The sequence below is a fragment of the Chenopodium album genome, chromosome 21, assembly GCF_948465745.1.
Source record: "Chenopodium album chromosome 21, dcCheAlbu1.1, whole genome shotgun sequence".
In the NCBI taxonomy this organism is placed as follows: Eukaryota; Viridiplantae; Streptophyta; class Magnoliopsida; order Caryophyllales; family Amaranthaceae; genus Chenopodium; species Chenopodium album.
This window is the reverse complement of record NC_137854.1, coordinates 20,865,979-20,886,314: the sequence shown is the minus strand read 5'-3', so window position 1 is coordinate 20,886,314 and position 20,336 is coordinate 20,865,979.

Sequence of the window (20,336 nt, the reverse complement as noted above, 5' to 3'; positions counted from 1 at the left end):
TACTGATTACTCCTGTTTCCGAAGTGTGTGTTGATTGCAATGTTACTATGATAATATATTCTTCATTTTATTGAATTTTATGTGCTGTGGCAATGCATACTTGTGGCATTTGAGTTTATTCCCTCGAGATAGTTTATTCCTTGAATAAAGGATGATCTGATTGATTTGTTTAGTACTTCAATAAAGGATGATGTATGTGGTGGTGATTGTTGTGTAATTTGTTGTTGTTTAGGTAAATCTGTGAAAAAGGGAGTTGGTAATGGTAATGCTAAAGGACGGAATGATAAAGGATGCGGTGGTAAATGGAAAGGAGATCGTAAAAGAAGCAAAACACCCGTTGAAAGATTTTATGATGAGTTCGATGATTCTTTTTCTGGAGAGTCTCAATCATTGTCTAAATCAGACTCTACTTATGCTGCTGCAACTGAAAGTGTATACGAACCATATACTGCCGTTAGTAGTAGAGATGTTAGCCAATGCTACAATAGTGAGGAAGAGGTAATGAAATGTACTATGATATTTGTTTTATTAAAGGTTATTTTGTGATAATGGGCCATTGTGGTAATGTTAAGTAAGTTTGGGTATTGTAGGTGAAAAAGGCTGAACGCAAAGCAAAGGCTAGGAAACGTAAAATTGATCCATAGGTATGGTGAGTGGTTTGTTGCCATTTTTTAGAATAATTTTGGTTTGTTGCCATTTGTTAATTGGAGTGTAGTGAGTGGTGTATTGCTCTTAGCTTATGTAATATTAGTTTAAATAATTATTTGAGTGATTGCTGTAATTCTTACCTTTTTTATTTTGCAGGATAATTCCAAAACAGTTGGAGGCAGGGTGAAGGAGTCAGGAACTGTTATTGCTTCTTTTAGGAGGCATAAGAAGGTATAACTTTAATGCTATGGATATTTAACCTCTTTGAGTGCTATTTTTGTGCCATATTTAATAGACTTATTAATGTTTAAGGATAATTGTTCCTTGTATCCTTGTAGGCAATGAATGTGAACTGTCCTGTGGAGACAATGGGAAGGGTGTTAGGGAAGTTTGACGAGAAGAAGATTCGGTTAGTTAAGGAAATGGGGTTTGGTGGTTTGTTTTATTGTGTTGGTAAGGGACTTCCACGGACGTTGGCATTCAGGTTGTGTACTAGAGTTGATGTGAGTCGTAGATGTTTGATGACTGTGGATGGTAAACTTTTACCGTTGGACCCAGTTCAAGTGTGTTGGGTACTGGGTCTACCATATGGTCCACACGCTGTTCTAGATAAGGTAGTGCACAAAGAGGTGGAGGATAGATTGTATGATACATATAGCACTGTACATCCATGCGGTACGAGAGGTATTTGATTGAGTATCTGGAGGGTCCTTTGGCTGAGGAAAGTGAGTTTAAGAAGGTGTTCCTAATGTATGCTCTGAATGTGTTGTGCTCATCGACATGCCATCGTTTGAAGAAGTCATTCCTTCATGGTGTTTGTGTTGCGAACAATGCATCTGAGTATAACTGGTGTGAGTTTGTCCTAGATCAGCTTATGAAAGCACTAGGGAAGTTTAGTAAAAGATTTTATGATAATGCGAGTGCAACAAGCAGTGGGGGATGTACTCTTTTCTTGGCTGTAAGTTTCTTAAAAATTGCAGTGGCTTTTATGGCTGATTGATTAGGGAATTTTTGCTTATGTGGAATCTGGTTTGATTGTATTTTGTAAATGTAGATATTTTATCTTGATCGCTTTGATCGGGTTCCTTTGAAGTGGGGCGAATTCCCAAGGATGAAAGTATGGTCGAGACAGGAGATGAACAAGGCAATAGCAGACGATGAGTTTGCTTTAGGGGATTTCGGAGCTCGTGGGGTAAGCGTTTTAAAAGCACAAGTTTAGTCGGACTTATTAAAATCTGGAAGCTGATTATTATGATTTTTTGTTTAGTGTTTGGCAGTTAGCTATGGGCGCCCATATCCCATAAAAGCAGATGATATCCTGCGATGTGTTGGGAACAATTCAAAGGAATGTGTAGATGTAAGTGTGTTTGTAGTTATTTGAGCACTTTTACATTTGGATTGATTGTTTGTAGATATGGGGTTAGCGTTTCATGCTTGATCCCACCTTCGGAGTCAGTTTACAGATCTCGTGGAGCAGGATATGTTTGCTTCTATTGGTTCAAGTTCTTGTTCTGTTGATCTGTTTTGCTTTATTAGATTTTCTGGAGGCATTGGATCTAATTACTCAATTGGTAGTTTGAGCTTTAGTCAAATTGATCCAAGAGGCTTATAGTAATGAGATGAGTAAGTCTACTTAAAGTAATAAGTGGAGAAAAAAATAAGGTAACTTAAGGGGCCATCAGTAGTTGATAGTTTTCCCGCATTAAGGGTAGATTACATTGCCTTGTGTGGCTGTTAATGTTTTGGAATATTTTACATGTCAACTACTTGCCTGAGTTTTTGCTTTTTTAGACTCCAATTATGTTATATCAGGTATTGGTTTACAATTATGCTTTTTTATGTGTGTTTTTATATTTTATCTTCACGTGTAAGTTTGTCTTGGCCTCTTTGCATCGTTAGACATACTTTGTATTGCACCTTGTTTGAATGTAAGGGAAGGGCGGGAAAAGAAAGAAGGGAAAGGGATGACATTCTCTATAGGCTAAATAACAATTATAGAGGGTGAGGGTGAGGGTGAGGGAAATGGAGGGGAGGGAAATAGAAGGGAAATTTGCATTGATTGATTAAGAATAAAATTTTTTCAAATTTGGAAAGGAAATACTGGTAAACTGAATCTTCTCATAATCAGACAGATCAGACTCCACTGTTGTTTCCCTAATTCAGCCATTATTACCCTCAAATTTCACAATATATATATATCCCCATCGATTTAAATTAGGGTTTCAAAATTGAGGGATTAGAGAGGGAAATGCAATTGAGGAAAGTGATGAAGAAATGATGAGAGAATTATGGCTAGTAGATAAGTAATTTGAGATTAATCCCAAATTTTGGGTATTATTTTGGGAAATTGCAGATGTTTTTATGGGATTGAAGGATATTGACGGGAATGATGATTCCCGTTCCTACCTTTTCCTCTTTTGTCCAAATAAAGGAGTCGCATTTCTTCCCCCCTTCCCTCTTCCCTCTCCTCCCTAATGATATAGGTCTCTGTTTTTTCCCCGGGGTAGGCTTGCTCAGTCCATTTATTTTTGTGTGTGGGAATTTCATTTCCCTTGAAGTACATTTAGAGTTTACATTCATATCTAGGGAACACTTCTCAATTATATTTATATTTCGATTGAAATTTGATATAAGGACTTCATATAATCTTATGGCACATTGAAAACTGATCCTTAAAAAGTGTTTGTACACACTTTGCTGGAAAACCAGGGCTAAATGTTTAATTATGTCACATAGATTAGTGATTTGTGCAAGGCTTATATGATTTGTGCAAGGCTTATATGGTTATACCTAGAGTCAAGTCTTTTATATTGTTAACTTTTTCATAGCAAGAGTAGAATTTTAAGATATTGATATTTAAATGAAATGGCAGTTCCCTTGCTTGATCAAAATGAACCTTAGACTTGTTGAAATTCCTAACTAAAGACCATTGAAAATGCAGAAACAGCTTGAGTTTGTACTCTTGATTGGAAGTATTTGATTAATTTCACCTATTTTTTTTTTAATTCTTGAAAGTATATGTAAATGAACCTCTTTCTCTTGATTAATTTGACCTATTTTTTGTTGTTGTTTTGTGTGGTTTTGGTTCTGGTTAGGTGCTTGATGCTTTGAGCAATGTTTTGAATAGTAAGGTTGGTGAAGTACATCACGGACATGTGGATGTAGATGATATTGATCTGGAAATGTTGACTAAAAATGTTAGGAGGAGAACAACGGCAACATCGGATCGACCTTTCGGTCGGACGAAAATGGTAGTGCAGTTGCATGAGATTGATGAGGACAAGGATGAAGAACAGGAAGGTATGTATATATTCATTATCTAGTTATATTCATTAATTACATATTCATGGAACCAAATATTCATGTATGGTGTTGGGTACATTTGTAATGTATAGGTCCTCAAGTAGCTCCACAAGTGCAAGAGGAGCAGGAGATTAAAGATGATCTTGATGAAGCAAATCCGAATGAAGCTCCTACTTCCAAGGATTTTCATGGTGTTGAGGGTCATCCTCAAAATGGTTTGTTGGATAGTACGAATCAGGACGACAACCATAGTGAGGAGGTAAACTAAAGTCATCAAGATGTAGATGATTTGGATTGGACTGTTACCCGAGTACCATTTAATGTGGTACTTGATCAACCATTGAACCTTGACACATATGTGCTACTTGAACAACCATTGAACATTGATGCTTTAGACGGTCGGTTCAGGGGTAGCAAGTACTCCTTTGCCAATGATGATGGTAGCTTTAATGAGTTTGCAGATGTAAATGATAAATTTGGTGATGGGAATGGTTCTGATGATAGCTTTGTGTTGGATAAAAATCTGGGGAACGTGGGGAAAGCAGGTATTAGTAACAACGCAGACAATGCAAGTGAGATTAACCCTGCTGTGTTGATGGTTGGAGTTGAAAATGGGGTGGGTAAGAAAGCTATCAATGACAATGCTGTTGATAGACAGACTAACAATGCAAATGGGGCCATTCTGGTGCAGGGACATAATGGTGCAGTGAATGTTGAGGGGAAGAGTAATGATTCTTCTCGGCAGAATGGGCATAATGCTGCAGGGGTTGAGGGTAATAATTAGACAGTGGTTGAGGGTAAAAATGTTAACTTTGGTGCACAGAATGTTGAAGGGATTGGTGATTCTGGAAGGGTGTTTGAGGTGGATACACAAGATCATAATTGTGGGAACAGTTGTTCAGAGAATGGCTCAAGGTCAAGGATTGGTGGTCCGCAACAAATGAATGAAGCTGAGTCGGAGGTACGCGAGTTCACTTATGAATATGAGGAAGACCCGGTTACCCCGACAAATCAGAGGACTGCTATGCAGATGGAGATGTTAAGGAGGAAAAACGAGCGCAGTAGGAGGCAGAGGAAGGCTGGTGGCCCTCCAACCTTGCCTGTTGATTATGTCAAGCACTGGCGACTGAAGTACATTCGTCGGTTTCGAGAACCATTGGTCCAGTTTGTCATGGATCATTCATCGGGTCACGGACGCGTTAGGAATTTGGAGTGAGTCTTCATTTTATAGTCGATTCTTTTACTTATTATCTAATTTTTTTTGTTTGTAGTGTATCGGTCCAGAAATAGTTGATACTTGTCTTGTTTTAAATGTTTTTGTTTTCTTATTTTAGGAATGATATTGCATTATTGAAATATGATGGGAATATTGCACCCGTGAGTGTATGTGGTTTGGTGGCTAGTTGTGTGGGGCAGATTTCCAGTCAAGTATATCAATGTTTATTTTTATGTCCATCTAAGTCCTTCATATGTCACTTACTCACGAAAGCTCCTCCGTTTCACTTTATTATGTAATGCAGTATGTTAGGGTCGCAGCTAAAGTTTATGAGAGGGTTTGGGAGATGCAATTTGTTGGTAAGAGTAGGCGTTTCATGCTTGATCCCACTTCGGAGTAAGTTTAAAGATTTTTGTAGATTTGGTTATAGTAACCACATTCTATATATTCTCATTTATTGCTTTGTTTTAGATTATGATGCTGACCTGTAATGAACGGCTGGATGCGATCCAAAAGCTAGTGAAATCGTACTGCAAACAACTAAGACAGACGGTTCCTAATAGAGTTAATGTGGTAAGTCTTTTTTTTTCTTCCAATTTGAATTATGTATAAATGAGCTACCATGCCTTAGTTTGTGATAGTTGATTATTTTGATTATTTAGATTTGGTTGATGGTATTGGTTTACTTAATATACATACATGACCAGATTTTTGTCCCGATAGTCCGTGATGGCCATTGGTGGTGCGTGGCATTTTCAATGAATAAGAAGGAAATTGTTGTCATAGATTCTATTGAAACCAAGAGGGCAGCTGAAAGTAGGAGTGTAGAAGTATCTCAGCTGGTATCTGCTTTTTCTCTCACTCTTTGACAAGCAAACCTTAATTGATATAAAGAATCCTTGTTTATAGGACAACTCATTATTGCAGGTCATTGCCATGGATGTAGCTTTTCAGAGCATGGATCCTTCATGGCCAACCGGAACCATTGCTAACTGGCTAGGACCTCCCTTGAAATGGCTCAGCAAGGCGATATATGAGTTGCTCTCTGTGCACTAGCATTCGATAAAATTTCTAGTTTTTTATTAGGTCCTATTCTGATTCTTGCTTTTTTTTTTGTTTGGTGGACTTGTTGCACAGCCACAGTTGCGGAGTACACATAATTATTGCAATCAAACGAAACGCCCATAAAATAATGACGAAAATGCCTCCTGTAAGTTATTTACCAATTAACGCTCGTCTTGTGATTCTTACTTATTTAGCAATGAAATCTAATGAGTTTGTTGATTTGTTAGGTTGAGGATCTGATGACAGAGAGGTCATGGCTAGTGCTGTCAAATTTCAAACCGAAACCGTTTAACTGCCTGAAACCGACCGACCCAAATGAGAACCGAACCGATTACAAACCGATTTTTTTGGAACCGAAAACCGACCCGAACCGTATTTTAGTAAACCCGAAACCGAATCGACCCGAGTAATGGTAAACCGTTTAAGAACCGAACCCGTTAACAAACCGAACCAAATATAAACCGAACTGAATGAAAACCGAACCGAAAGAGAACCGAACTGTATCTAAACCGAAACCGGTTCCAACCCAAAACCGTTTAAACTGGCAAAAAAACCGATTACACCGAACCGTTAGCAAACTGCTACCCGTTTGCACCGAACCATTTAAAAACCGAACTGATTGTAAACCGAACTGGTTATAAACCGAACCGTTTATGAACCAAACCGCTTCTAAACCGAACCGTTTACAAACCGTTAGTAATAAAAACTTATGAAGAGTGATGAAGAAACACAAATTCCATATAATGCTAGACACTCTGAGCTGTGTCTCTGATATCTTGAATCTAGATAAGCACGTCTATGAGACTATGAGCATGTTAGAATTTTGAGATAATGCTTTATAATGGATGAAAAGCCTGCTGAAAGACCCTTAACATTCCCTTCAGACTGAAAATTTGTCTTGCTGGTAGAGGTATGCTGAGTCCTTTGTGTTTCGGGGTTTTTTGAGTCCCTTGGGAGAGTTACAACACTAAGACTGGATGCTCGCTTGGATGCCTGTACCTGCAAAACAACGGAGCACCGAATGGTCGGTGGTCCGCCTCCGAAGCTTAAGTTAGTCTAAGTCCGAAGAATAAGGTGCGGAATGAAAAGGTTATCTGCTCGGATTCCGAGCTCGAGTGTACTGTTCTCTTGATAGTGACAGTTCTGACAATGATTAATAAACACTGAATATTCCTCGTAAGGAGTGTAAAGGGTTCTTTGTGTACGTATCACGTAGCCATAAATGAGGAGGTCATCTCCTATTTATAGGCTTCTCGAAAAATGTGCACTCCCTAGGGTTTCGTGCCCTAGGGAATATTCACGCAGCTTTTGTAGACCTCGGGATTTGGGCCTGAAAGCCGCCAATCCCAGGTCCTTTTATCCATCTGCCACGTGTCGTTCCCTGAGAGGTCCAAGGTGGCGCCCCTTTCAGTGACACGTGGCGGACTCTGATTGGGCCAACTGGCCTAAGGTATTTTTACCCAAATCATTTGCCCCTCACAGGTGACACGCGCTTGCCACGTGTTGCCTGTGACAGGTGTCCGCATCCGATTGGTCGGATTTTGAATAGTTACTGTGGAGGGAAAGTTTTAGGGTTTTTAACCCCTCTAGAAATAGAAAGTTTTCACCCCCCAAATTTTTACACCTTTGCGAATCTTTGGAGAATCTTGGACTTTTTGACTTTAAGAATCTCAAAATTCCCTAAGTGTTTCTTAGCTTTCAAGCATCCGACACTCGGCCCGCTGTCCGACCGTTCTCAGCCAACCAAGCGTCTCTCACCCTTCTTCTAAAGGTAACGCCTGTCTCTTCTTTTACTTTTCATTTTTTCTTTGTTTTCGAAAAAATGGTATCCCAATCGCATGCGGCACAGCATAGGATAGTGATCAGCCGGTCACCGGGGACGGCTGAATCTAGAACTTGCAGTGCCGACTGCTTGGCCAGTGACTGTGCTTTGCGAACTTCTCCGAATCCGACTGGTTTTGTGTCTGTGCAGGACACAATGGCCAGAACCAAAAGAACAGCAAGAAAACCTAACTCCGATGGATCTTTTTTCCCGTCGGATGGTTCAACTCTTTATTCTGACGGCTCGATGAGGGTGCCTCGAAGTGAGGTGTCGGAACACCCTGATAGCCCTTCTTATCTTCCTCTTACCCCCACCTATTACCATTCGCCCTCTTCAAGCGGTACTCCTAGTGATAAAAATACTGGAGGAGGCAGATGAAACCTATGCAGCCGGGCCTTCTGAACAGGCGCCGGAAGAGAGTCTAGGGGAGGACCCTGCTGGCACCAGTCGGCAGTCCCTTAGCTCTGATGAGAGCTCTGATGACGAGTCGGCCTCGTCATCTTCTTCAGATAATGCCTCCGCCTCTTCAGGGGAGGCAAGGGCCAGAATAGATACTGCCAGGGAGTCCTTGGTAGTTGAGAGGGGGGAATCCTGGGCCGAGCCGAGCGCTTCCAAGCGCTTGGAGAAAGCCCCCTACTATCATCATGTTCCGTAGAGCAGGCGGAACACCATGGCAAACGACCTTACAAGTTTTAAGCGTAAGGTTGTTCTGGGTCATGGCTTTACTTTGTGCGCCCCCAATAAGGACGACACCATTACTTGGCCGAGTATGGCCAGCTACGAAGACCGAGCATTCGGTTGTTATGAGGCGACCTTTCAGGCTGGCTTGCGCTTCCCTCTCCATCCGGCCGTGGAGAGGATTTTGGATGGATACCAACTTGGTATCTGGCAACTCGTACCCAATTCCTGGATCAATATTCTGGGGTACGTTGCCGCCTGCGAGATGCTGGAAGTGGAGGCGAGCTTTGAAGCATTCGCCCACATGCATTATCTTAGCAGGGCGCCTGCTAGGGGTGGCGAAGGCTGGTACACCTTGACTACTTCCAAGGGGTACATGATGGCTGTCGGCAAAGAGAACAAGTGGAAAGACTGGAGAACTAAGTTCTACATAGTCAAAATTGCCGACCGCCGCCTGAACCAAAAGTATAACAGGTGGAACAAGGATCCACCTCTCCTAGCAGGCAGAAGTGCATTGCCAAGCCTTCCTAGACGAGAAAAGGAGGAGATCATGGACGCGGGTTTGTTCACCGTGTCTGTGAAGACGAATGATGAGGGGGACAAGGAAGTCACCCCTCAATGCTATCTCCCTTTGTACAAATGGTTTGAGGAAGGGACGTTCTTGGCCGCTTGTGGGCTAAGTACTGAGATGCCGAGAGGTAGTCGGCCGTCTGTTTAATATGCCAGTTTTATTTTGCTTGTCTTCAGTTGTTAAATGTGTCTAACACTTGATTCTTTTTTGCAGACAAAGCAATGGAGAAACTCTCGGCCTCCAGGAAGCCGGCTGTATCTGCTGCCAGATACAGATCAAACGTCCTTAATAGGACGGAAGCCACCACTGCAAGGGTGGAAGAGCAGCAACCAGCCGGTACCCCAGGGGTGAGATTTTTATACTTAACATTTTTCTGATTAGTGCTGAGTTTTTCCGGATGTTCTCTGACTTTGTTTTGTCTTCAATGATGCAGAGTACCTCCTCCAAATCCCCGTCCAAACCATCCGACCCTAAGCTCCTAAAGACTAGGGCGGGTGATGTGAGCGCATCCGGCAAGGGCGGCCGGAAGCACATTGCTCATAAGCCCAAGAGGCCCTCAGACGCCCCTGCCGGTGAGGCGAGGTTTTTGGGGAAAGAGCCCCCCTCCTCTACCGGTGAGAAGAGGTTTCTGGGGAAAAGCCCCCCTCTTCTTCCGGTAAGGAGAGGCTTTTGGGGAAAAGGCCCGCCTCTTCTACCGGTCAGAAGAGGGTTCTGGGGGAAGAGGAGGTGGATGAGGACGACGGTAAGGACCATTCGTCCTTCCTTTCTTTTCTTTCAAGTTATCCATACTTGGACATTTTTCTAACTTTTTCCCTCTTGCAGTTCCTGTACAGAGGCCGACTGTAGTTCAAATGGCCAAGTCCATGCTGAGGACGATTGATCCGGATGATAAAGCATCCGTCAGAGGAGTCGGCACCCTAGACCTTGATGGCATTCTAGGGAACCTTTGTGAGGTATAGACTTAGCCTTGAATCACTTTACATTCGTCTCTCTTTTTTTTTTTTTTTTTAGTCTTTGTCCGCCTGGTTCTTAACCATTCGGCTTCTTTTTGCAGGCCATGCTGCGCGTCCAAGGGCCCGGGAAACCTCTCAAGGAGAAGTCCAAAGAGGTAAAAGCTGCTAAGGCTCAGGCCAAGTCCGCCTTGGATAGGGCTCAATTTGATATTGCTCAGAATGAATTTCTGACGCATGATATGATGTATTCGCAGTCGGAGGCTAATCTGCAGGTGAAGGAGGACCTGGACTCGGCCTGCCTTTAGGTCTCCAACCTCAAGAAGGAGATCAAATCCCTTAAGATGGAGCTCGAGCCCCTTCGGGATGCCAAGGATGAGGCCGAGAGAGCCCAGAAGAGGGTGAGCCGCCTGGAGCAGCGTCTCACCAACCAGGAGCACCAGCTGAGGGCCAAGTTTGAGTCCCGTGCCGAGCAAGATAGATCTGAACTGGTCAAACAAATGATCAGGGACAATGAGGCCATCATGCGGGACACTTGGGCGGCTGTTCAGCCAGGCTCGGACTATCAAATTTGGAAATCCAATTTGATGAACTCAGCAAAGCTCTCGACGATCGTCTCCTTGAGGAGATGGAAGAAGCTACCAAGGCTGATGCTGAGGCCGAGGCTGCCGAGGGCTCCGAGTCCGACTCTTCTGGGGAGTCGTCCTCTGAGGAGGAAGAGGATCAGGCGGAGGAGCAAGAGCAAAAAGAGGAAGAGCAGCCGAAGGACAACAGGCCGGCTGCCAATGAAGAGGCTCTCCCCTGATCACTTAAGCTTTTTATTTTTTCTGTTTCTGCGGCCGAATGGCCAAGTACTTGCTTTTCCGGCCTGTGTGTCGAGTATTTATGTATTTTTACCGGCCGAGGGGTCGGGTAATTTGACAATTCCTCTGGCTCTGCCAGATAATAATTTCAACCAATCGTCTGGTGGCGATTGGTCATTTTAATTTAAATCATTCGGCCATTTGGCTGAAGTTTTTCATATTCTGTCCTTTGAATTGTTTTGAAATTTTTGCATGTTTTTTGGCTAAGTATTATAACCTGTATACCATGCGAATGTTCTTGCCCCTAGACGGATGTCGAGTGGTTTCGGTTTATGAGATTGATTGACTTGGAAATTATTGATACTTAGAAGAGTATTCATGGTTTCTAAGTCAATCAATCACTATGGTGATTGCCCCAAACCACGCGGCAGACGTCCATCCAGAATTTGGCAAAAATAAGTGTTCATTCGGCCATTGGCTCGACCAAAACTCAAATTTCCAATTTAGCTGTTATGCTAAGGAAAAATCCCCGCCTGTTCTGCCCCATAGGCAAAAACAGGCACATCCGGCCATTGGCCTCATTGAGATTAAAGTGTTAAGTCTGGGACTTAACTAATTTTCTTTAAAGTAATTTGTCCGCCTGTCTTGCCCCATAGGTAAGGATCAGGCGTCATCCGGCTGATAGCCTCAAATAAGTGCTAAGTTAACTTAACGCATTTTTTATAAAATTATTCCGCCTGTTTACCCCTAAGCTGAAACAGGCGCATCCGGCTTTATGCCTCGGTTAGCCTCTACTTATGAAATAGTGACCATTTCCGAACTGTGCTAGAACAGATAGAAAATTTTGGCCTTTTAGATTTCACTTTCGATTAAAACAAACGATTGCGAGTGCTGCTTTAGCACTCGCGCGGTTGGGCCGCTTGCTATATTCGTAGAGCAATGTGCCACCCAAATGGGAGATGCTTCTCCTCGACGAATTCACCCGAATGGGCGTCGCCGGTTATCTGACTCATGTTGGAGCAGACGGTCATACTCATGTTGGAGCAGACTGTGACCATTCGGTCTCTTTTTATTTTTATCTGGCCTTGGGCCTCGTAATTGATTAAGTAAATGTTGGTATAAACTTAATAAAATTCGTAGGAACGACTGTTTAGAACAATCGGCTCCTTCAAAGGGTTTGGGGCGTCTGCTGTTGGGACAGACGCCTTTCATACATACTGGCCGTCTGTAGCTGGTACAGACGGTGCTAAAAACTTAAAATAATAGAACAAGTTGGAACATGGAAGCATATTCTCATTAACAAAACTTTGAGATAACAAAATTGAAGTATTTACATTCGTACTTAGAAGTAGTACTTTTTCAAGTTGTCTACATTCCAAGTTCTGGGCAGCTGCCTGCCGTCTGGTTCTTCCAGGCGGTAGGTGCCGTCTCTTACTTCCTCATAGAATCGGTAGGGGCCTTCCCAATTTGGGGTAGCTTTCCCTGGTCATTCGCCCTACCGAGTGCTTCCATTTTCCGTAGCACAAAGTCCCCCACTTTGAGAGGACGCTTGTGTACTCTCTTGTTGTAAGCCCGAGTCATTCTCAGACGATATATCTCATGGCGCAAGGCAGCATTGCCCCTGCACTCTGGTAGTGAGTCCAATGCTAGGCGCATGGCCTCCCAGTTCGCCTCTTCATCATACAACATGATTCGAAGAGTCCGCTCATAGTGCTCAATGGGCAGGACAACTTCTGCACCATACACCATAAGGAATGGGGTCTCTCTAGTTGCCCCTTTAGCAGTCGTTCTGATGGACCAGAGGACGTGTGGTAATTCATCCGCCCAAAGGCCACCAGCCCGTTCAATTTTCTTTTTAATCCCGTCTGAGATTAACTTGTTAAAAGCCTCGACCTGGCCGTTTGCTTGAGGACGACCGACTGATGCGAAGAAGCTAGAGACCCCTTGGTCTCCCAGCCAAGTCTTGAGTTGAGGCGTTTCAAATTGAGGACCATTGTCAAAAACCATAGACATGGGCACCCCGAAACGAGTGATTATGTTCCTCCAGATGAAGGAAATGACATCTTTTGTCTTAATGTTTTTGACCGCCTCCGCCTCTACCCACATAGTATAGTAGTCCACAGCTACCAATATGTAGCGCTTGCCGCCTGGTGCAGCTGTATATGGCCCCAGAATGTCCATGCCCCATTTGGCGAAGGGTATTGGGCTGTGGATGGCCGTCAGATCTGTAGCCGGACGATGAATGAGCTTGCCAAATTTTTGACACTTGTCACATTTTTTCACCAATTCCATTGCATCCGACTCCAGTGTAGGCCAGAAGTAGAGCCGCCTGGCTTTGGCAGCAAGGGATCTGCCCCCTATATGGGAGGCGCAGAATCCCGCATGCAACTCTTCGAGGACTTCCTTACCCTTCTCAGAGGTAACACACTTCAACAGAGGCTTCAGAAAACCAGCCCTGAAGAGTTCTCCTTGTCGCAACTCAAAGTTAGCCGCTCGTTTTTTCAAAACAGCAACTTCATGTGGTGAGTCAGGGAGCGTGCCGTCTGTAAGGTAGGCCCGGATGCTGTCCATCCAGGTTGAGCTTCGATCAAGAACTCCAATGGGGTCTTCCTTAGAGATACTCCTTTTTTCCATGACCTCCCAGAAGACTGGCCGAGGCGTTTCACAAGAGGTGGATGATGCCAGCTTGGACAAGGCATCCGCTTGATTGTTGGAAGACCTGGGCACTTGACTTAGAGTAAATTCTTCAAGTGTCCGAACTTCAGCTTTAACCGCCTGCAAATATTTTATCATGGCCGAATGAGTGGCCTCGTACGTTCCATTGACTTGGAGTACGACCAACTGTGAGTGTGAGCAGGCGTCAATTTTCTTTGCCCCTGCTGCCTTACAGTATCGAATACCAGCAAGCAGGGCTTCATATTCGGCCTCATTATTAGAGACCTAGAACTTGAACCGTAGTGCGTATTCAAATTTGTCCCCCTCAGGAGACTGACAAATAATCCCTGCACCACAGCCGTTCGCATTGGAGCTCCCGTCCACATACACTTTCCAAACCTAACTAGTATCATCCGGAGCAACCGACTTTGTCATTTCCACAATAAAGTCGGCGAATGCTTGCCCCTTTATTGCTTTCCTGGGTTCGTAAGTGATTTCCAATCCTTGCATTTCAATCGCCCATTTGAGAATTCGTCCAGAAGACTCCAAGGTTGTCAGAGGCCGCTTGATCGGCTGGTCAGTATAGACCACCACCGCATGTGCCAAGAAGTAAGGTTTCAATTTCTTGATGGCGATGTAGAGAGCGAGACCAAAATTTTCAACCATGGGGTACCGAAGCTCAGCGTTCCTGAGAACATGGCTGATGAAATAGACTGGGAGCTGAGTGCCGTCTCTTTCAGCTAAGAGAACAGCGTTGAGGGCATGATCGGAGACGGCCAGATACATGAAGAGCGTCTCTTTGGGCAAAGGGCTAACAAGCCTCGGCAAAGAGTGCAAATGAGTTTTTAACTTTTGAAAGGCCGCCTCTGCATCATCACCCCATTCAAAATTAGTCTTCTTCCTGATTGCCTGGAAAAAGTAGAGACACTTATCGCCTAACCGACTGAGGAATCTCCCCAAGGCCGCCAGACAACCTGTAAGCTTTTGAACCTCTTTCATAGTGCGGGGCGACTGCATGTCGATGACCGCCTGTATTTTCTCAGGATTGGCCTCTATTCCCCTTTGATCAATCAGGTTTCCGAGAAACTTCCCAGACTCAACACCAAAGGCACACTTTTTTGGATTTAGCATGACCTTGTGCCGCCTGAGTGTGGCGAATGTTTCTCGGAGATCAGCAAGGTGATCCGCTTGTAGTTTGGATTTGACTATCATTTCATCAATGTATGCTTCTACATTCCTCCCAATCTGATTAATGAAGACCGTATTAATCATTCGTTGGAAAGTAGCAGGCGCATTCTTCAAACCAAATGGCATCACATTATAACAGAACAACCCCTGATCAGTGACGAATGCCGTCTTTTCTTGATCTTTTTTCCACAGGGGAATCTAATGGAAGCCTGGATAGGCGCCCATAAAACTCATCAGGGCATGCCCAGCTGTTGAATCAACCAGGCTGTTGATCTTTGGCAATGGATAACTGTCCTTCGGACATGCCTTGTTCAGGTCGGTGTAGTCAACACACATCCGCCAAGTACCATTCGGCTTTTTTACTAACACAACGTTAGCTACCCAATCAGGGAAGTTGCATGGCCGAATGAACTTGGCGTCCAGCAGCTTTTTAACTTCAGATGCTGCCGCCTGACTTCTTTCTTCGCCATGATTTCTCTTCTTTTGCCGAATGGGCTTCTTTTTGGGATCCACGACGAGTTTGTGGACAGCGAGATCCGGGCTAATGCCAGGCATCTCTTCCACTTCAAAGGCAAAGATGTCTTTGAATTCTTTCGGAAGCTGGTGCAAGCTGTCACCTAGCTTAGCAAATGAAACTGTCCCCACCTTAACAGTCCGCTCTGGGCGAGTGTCGTCTAGGGGGATATCAATGTGTTCATGACAAGAGGAAAATGCATGTCGTTTTCTACCCTTTCCCCAAGCCAAACTAAATTTGTAAACACCTAACCAACCTTATATGAATATAGGGTAAGTTAAGGGTCGGTCCCAAGGGAATGCAATGATGAAAACTAAAGTCTAAGTCAAGCTACCTCGGAGTCGAAAATGAGATATTGGTTGGTACTAAAATGAACTAGATCAAATTCAACAAATAATCGAAGGTCTAAACACTAGGGATATGGGTTCCACATGCAAAATCAATGATAATGCTAGATTAAAGATCAATCAATTAATTCAAGTATTGCAATGGACAAACAATAGTAGCAATCAAGAGAGTTCAAATACTATCTCCTATAGGCCAATCTAGTGGTCACTATGAAAGGCAAACCAAGAAGAATTATAAGCAAACTCAATCAATTAGAGCAACCTTTAAATCAATTGGTCATGTCATTAAGAGTTGCAATGCAATCTAGATTAATCTTATAGGGTGATCAATCCTAATCTAATCAATCTCATGCAAAACTATGTCAACCAATTTAATTGCAACAAATCAACCAATCAAAGAGCATCAACTATCATTTCCATTAATCAAACATGCTTCCCCCTTTCCTTAGCAACTAATCTACTCACTAATCATGGTGAAATTGAAGAACAAAAAACTAGAAATTGCATTGATCATCATTCTATATCAAAATCTAATAGAAATCAAAGTATTCAATATTATCAAACTCAAATCCAAGAAAAACAAACATCAAGCAAAAGAATCAAATAACAAGTAAGTAAAAGATGAAAGAAAGAAGAGAATCTCACTAAAATTGATGATTGAAAATGAAGAAATCCAAACTTGATTGAGCAAATGTTGAGTTACAAATCCAAAACCAAGAACTTCTCTCTAACTTCTCTCTCTAAAACTAAGCTAATGAAAATTATCAAAAAGTTAGATTCAAAAAAAAGAAATACAATTCTATTTGTAGCCTAAGAAGAAATCGGCAGCTCCCGCGGTCTCTCTCGATAAGCCCGCGCCCGCGGAAAAATGGGTACGGAACCCTCTGCGGGCTGCCTGGGCAGCACCCGCGCCCGCGGCCTCAGGGGCCCGCGCCCGCGGCCTCAGGGGCCCGCGCCCGCGGCTTGATGATCCGCGCCCGCGGCGAAGTCCCCTGCTCCCAAAGGCTGATCAGGGGAGCCGCGGTCTCTCTGAGCGGAGAGACCTCTCCAAATTGCCCGCGCCCGCGGAGAGACCGCGGGGCAACCGCGGCTAGTTCCTGCCAACTTTTGGCACTTTTGAACAATAAAAGCCCGCGCCCGCGGCTTGAAGTCCCGCGCCCGCGGCCTGGTGGAAAGCCATGGAGACCTCTCCGAGGTCTCTCCAAGGCCTCTCTAAGCCCTCTCTAGCCAAATGCTTCTTCCTTGCTTGATCATTGAGGTCCCGAATTGCATCCTTTGCCAAGGTGAATCTCACAATACCTACACAAGTAAACAAAGGAAGGAAATAAAAGGGAAAAAGAGCAAAATAAAGGAAAAACACGATAAACATAGAGAAAGAGGAAAAAGGAGAAACTAAAGGAAAAAGGGCCAAAACTAAAAGAAGAAAGCAACAAAAAGGGAAAGAAATAGCCTAAAAGACTACCTTATGAGTGCCATAAATGACACTCATCAAATTCCCCCAAGCTAGACTTTTGCTCGTCCCGAGCAAAACAAAAGCCAAGAAGGAATAAGAAGGGAAAAATAAAAAGAAAAAGTGGGGTAAGAATTTACACTAGGACTCACTGTCGTAGGAATCACGGTTGTTTTTAGCTACAATAAGCCATTTTGAACCCCTAGATCGCTCAAGAGGACTAGTGATGCTCTCGTAAGGGTATCCTAAGAGTTTACCCATAACTCTCCACCAAACCCCCAAGAGGCAAACCAAAGAAAGAAAAGAAAAAGGAAAAAGGAAACAAATTCTTTACGAAATGGACTTTACAAAGAGACTATAATTCAAATGAATAACAACCTTTCTAAAGTGAATTATGGTATGCACGTTAAAAGATACCTAAGGTTGATTGAAATATAAATATGCTAAGCATGGGAACTAGTTATCACACTCCACCTTCATCCCAAACAGTCTTACCGCGTTCCCCCTACTAATCTCATATCTCCCCTTAGTGAGCATCTCATAGATTCCGCGAAGGAACCGGAAAAAGATCAAAGTTTTTAGGCTACTCGACATCTTGATTTCGCATCCCCTTTCCTTAGTCCACAACCTATGATTCCCTCCACCGATGAAAGACTCAACTCCTAAGTCCAAAGGTCTTCCCCAAGGTTGTAACGTAAGGCAAGAAGGGTTAAGGTAGGCTAAAAATTTAAAAATTTGGTGGTTATCCTAAAATGTGAAGCAAAGACCGGCCAAATCTCAACACCAAACTTAAATAATCACCAAACAAAAATGTATTAACACCCCCAAGCTTATTCAACGCAATACTCTACTAAAATAAGACCAAAAAGCGTGAAGAAATAACGCTTTCCCCCCCAAGCTAAAGGAAGCATTGTCCTCAATGCTTAGAAGGAGAAAAGATTACATCAAAATATTTTTTTTTGAATTTTTACTTTTTTGAATTTTTTTTCTTTGTTTTTACTTAAACTTGCAATGTCCTTGCCTTTTGCTAAATTCGGACGGCTTTTTCTATAATGCAATTTATTAGTCCATGCCTTTTATGATTAAGGACGGCTTTTACTCAAACACTTGCCATAGTTCACAAAAAAAACTTAACACAATCTTGCACTCATAAAAACCCAACATCCAACTTCACCACCACAAACTCCATCAAATATGATCAATTTTCTTCACAAAAACAAGAAAAGAAAGAAAATGAAACAAAAGGCCAAAGATCTAAAGATGTGGCTTGAAAAAGAAGGGATAAGGCTCAAATGGTTGCAAGAAGGCAAATGTAAACCCAAAAAAAAATAAAGAAAATGAAATAAAACTATCCTAAAAATGAAAAATACCACCCCGAAAAAGCTGCCTTTGTCCTCCCTAGATAGCTCGGTCTCGGATTTAAGAATCATACATCAAGCTTTATAGATTAGGCTTGCAAAGTCAAGGACACCATGTCGCTCATGCAAGAATATGATGAATGCTTGAACAAATATAAATCTCACATGGTTGTAGCAAAAACTCACTAAGGTTGTCAAATCGAAGATAGGGAGCAACTACCAAACATGCCACAAACAAGTAGAATCCGGCTTCATGATCCCCCTAGTTCTAGACAACTACCTTAGCATGCTTTATCCTAGAATCAACCAAACGTAATCTCAAACCGTGCACACCACTACCATTTAGGAAGAAAAGCATTCAATTATACAAGTCCAAATGTTATTATGTCCAAAGCAAGAACAGAACAAAACACATTGCAAATTTGCCTTGATAGAAACAAAAATCTTTTTGGAGTTTTTCAAAATATAAGAAACATGGAAAAGCATATACAAAGGTGCATAGCATACATGAATCAACATCCCACCAAACATGATAGAATACCCTCCCCCAAGCTTGAATGAGACATTACACTCAAACATAAATCATATAATGCATGGGAGGGGAAAACAAGGAGATCAATCCAACAAACCAACATATGTCCAACAAGTCATCATCCACTAGAGAAAGAGCAAGGAAGGATATTACCGGATATAAGGTGGGTGTAAATACCCGCAAATGACCCAATTTAACCTTTCAAAGCTAATTTCTCAAGAATTGAACCTTGTTTCCATATGCTAGCAAAAATAGGAGTCAACCTTCCTTGATTCTTGATTCAAATCGAAGCACCGAAGTATATCAAGTCATGTACCTAGCAAAAAGGCACACAAAAATTTCCATGAGAGAAAATTTATTCTAAAAAGAAAAGGAAAATCTAATCTAAAACACGGGTTACTTCCCGAGAAAGGCTTGCTTAAGGTCCAAGCTTGACCGCTCTAGTAAAATAATAATTCAACGCACGCAAGAGCTTGTCAAATGCACTACTACACATTTCATAAGAGAGAATGTAGGCAAATGACGGGATAAGGACGTGCAACAAGATCGTTGCACGCAAGTGAGAAGGGAGGTGCCAAAAGAAAGAAGAAGAAGGATCAAAAGGAAAAACAAGAAAATAAGAAGAAGAAGAAGAAGAAGAAGAAGGGGGAATAAAAGAATGGAAAGAAAAAGAAAAAGGCAAATCCTCCTCACTAAAATATTTTTGGGTAGCACCATCACCCTTTTCCTCAACAATAGACGAATGAGGGACATTGAGATCATCATAGACAAGGGAGTCCCCAATAGGCTTATCAACAAAGGAAGGGAGAAAAATAGGGAAATAGAGGACGTGGTCAAACCTTTGAGAAAAAGGGGTATGAGAAATAGGCAAAGGGTTCGCGACTCCCTCAACACAAGGTCTCACATTGCCAATGAGGGCATGAAAATCAATCATAGAGTCCTCAAATGAAGTCCTCTCACAATCGACATCTCCTTCAAGCTCAAACACTCCAAAGGAATCAACCTCATCCTTCTTTGCACCACAATAAACAACTTTTCCTTCCACAAACTCAAAACCCAAGTCCTCAAAACCGTGCATGAATGGATGCAAATATAACTCAAAATCATCTCTCTCCCATGAAGCATCATCAATGAACTCACTTAGAAGGCTATGGGTTTTCATTTGACTCTCAATAAACACATTGGACATAACCTCAAACAAGTCCAAACACTCATGGATAGTAGAGTCACATTCAT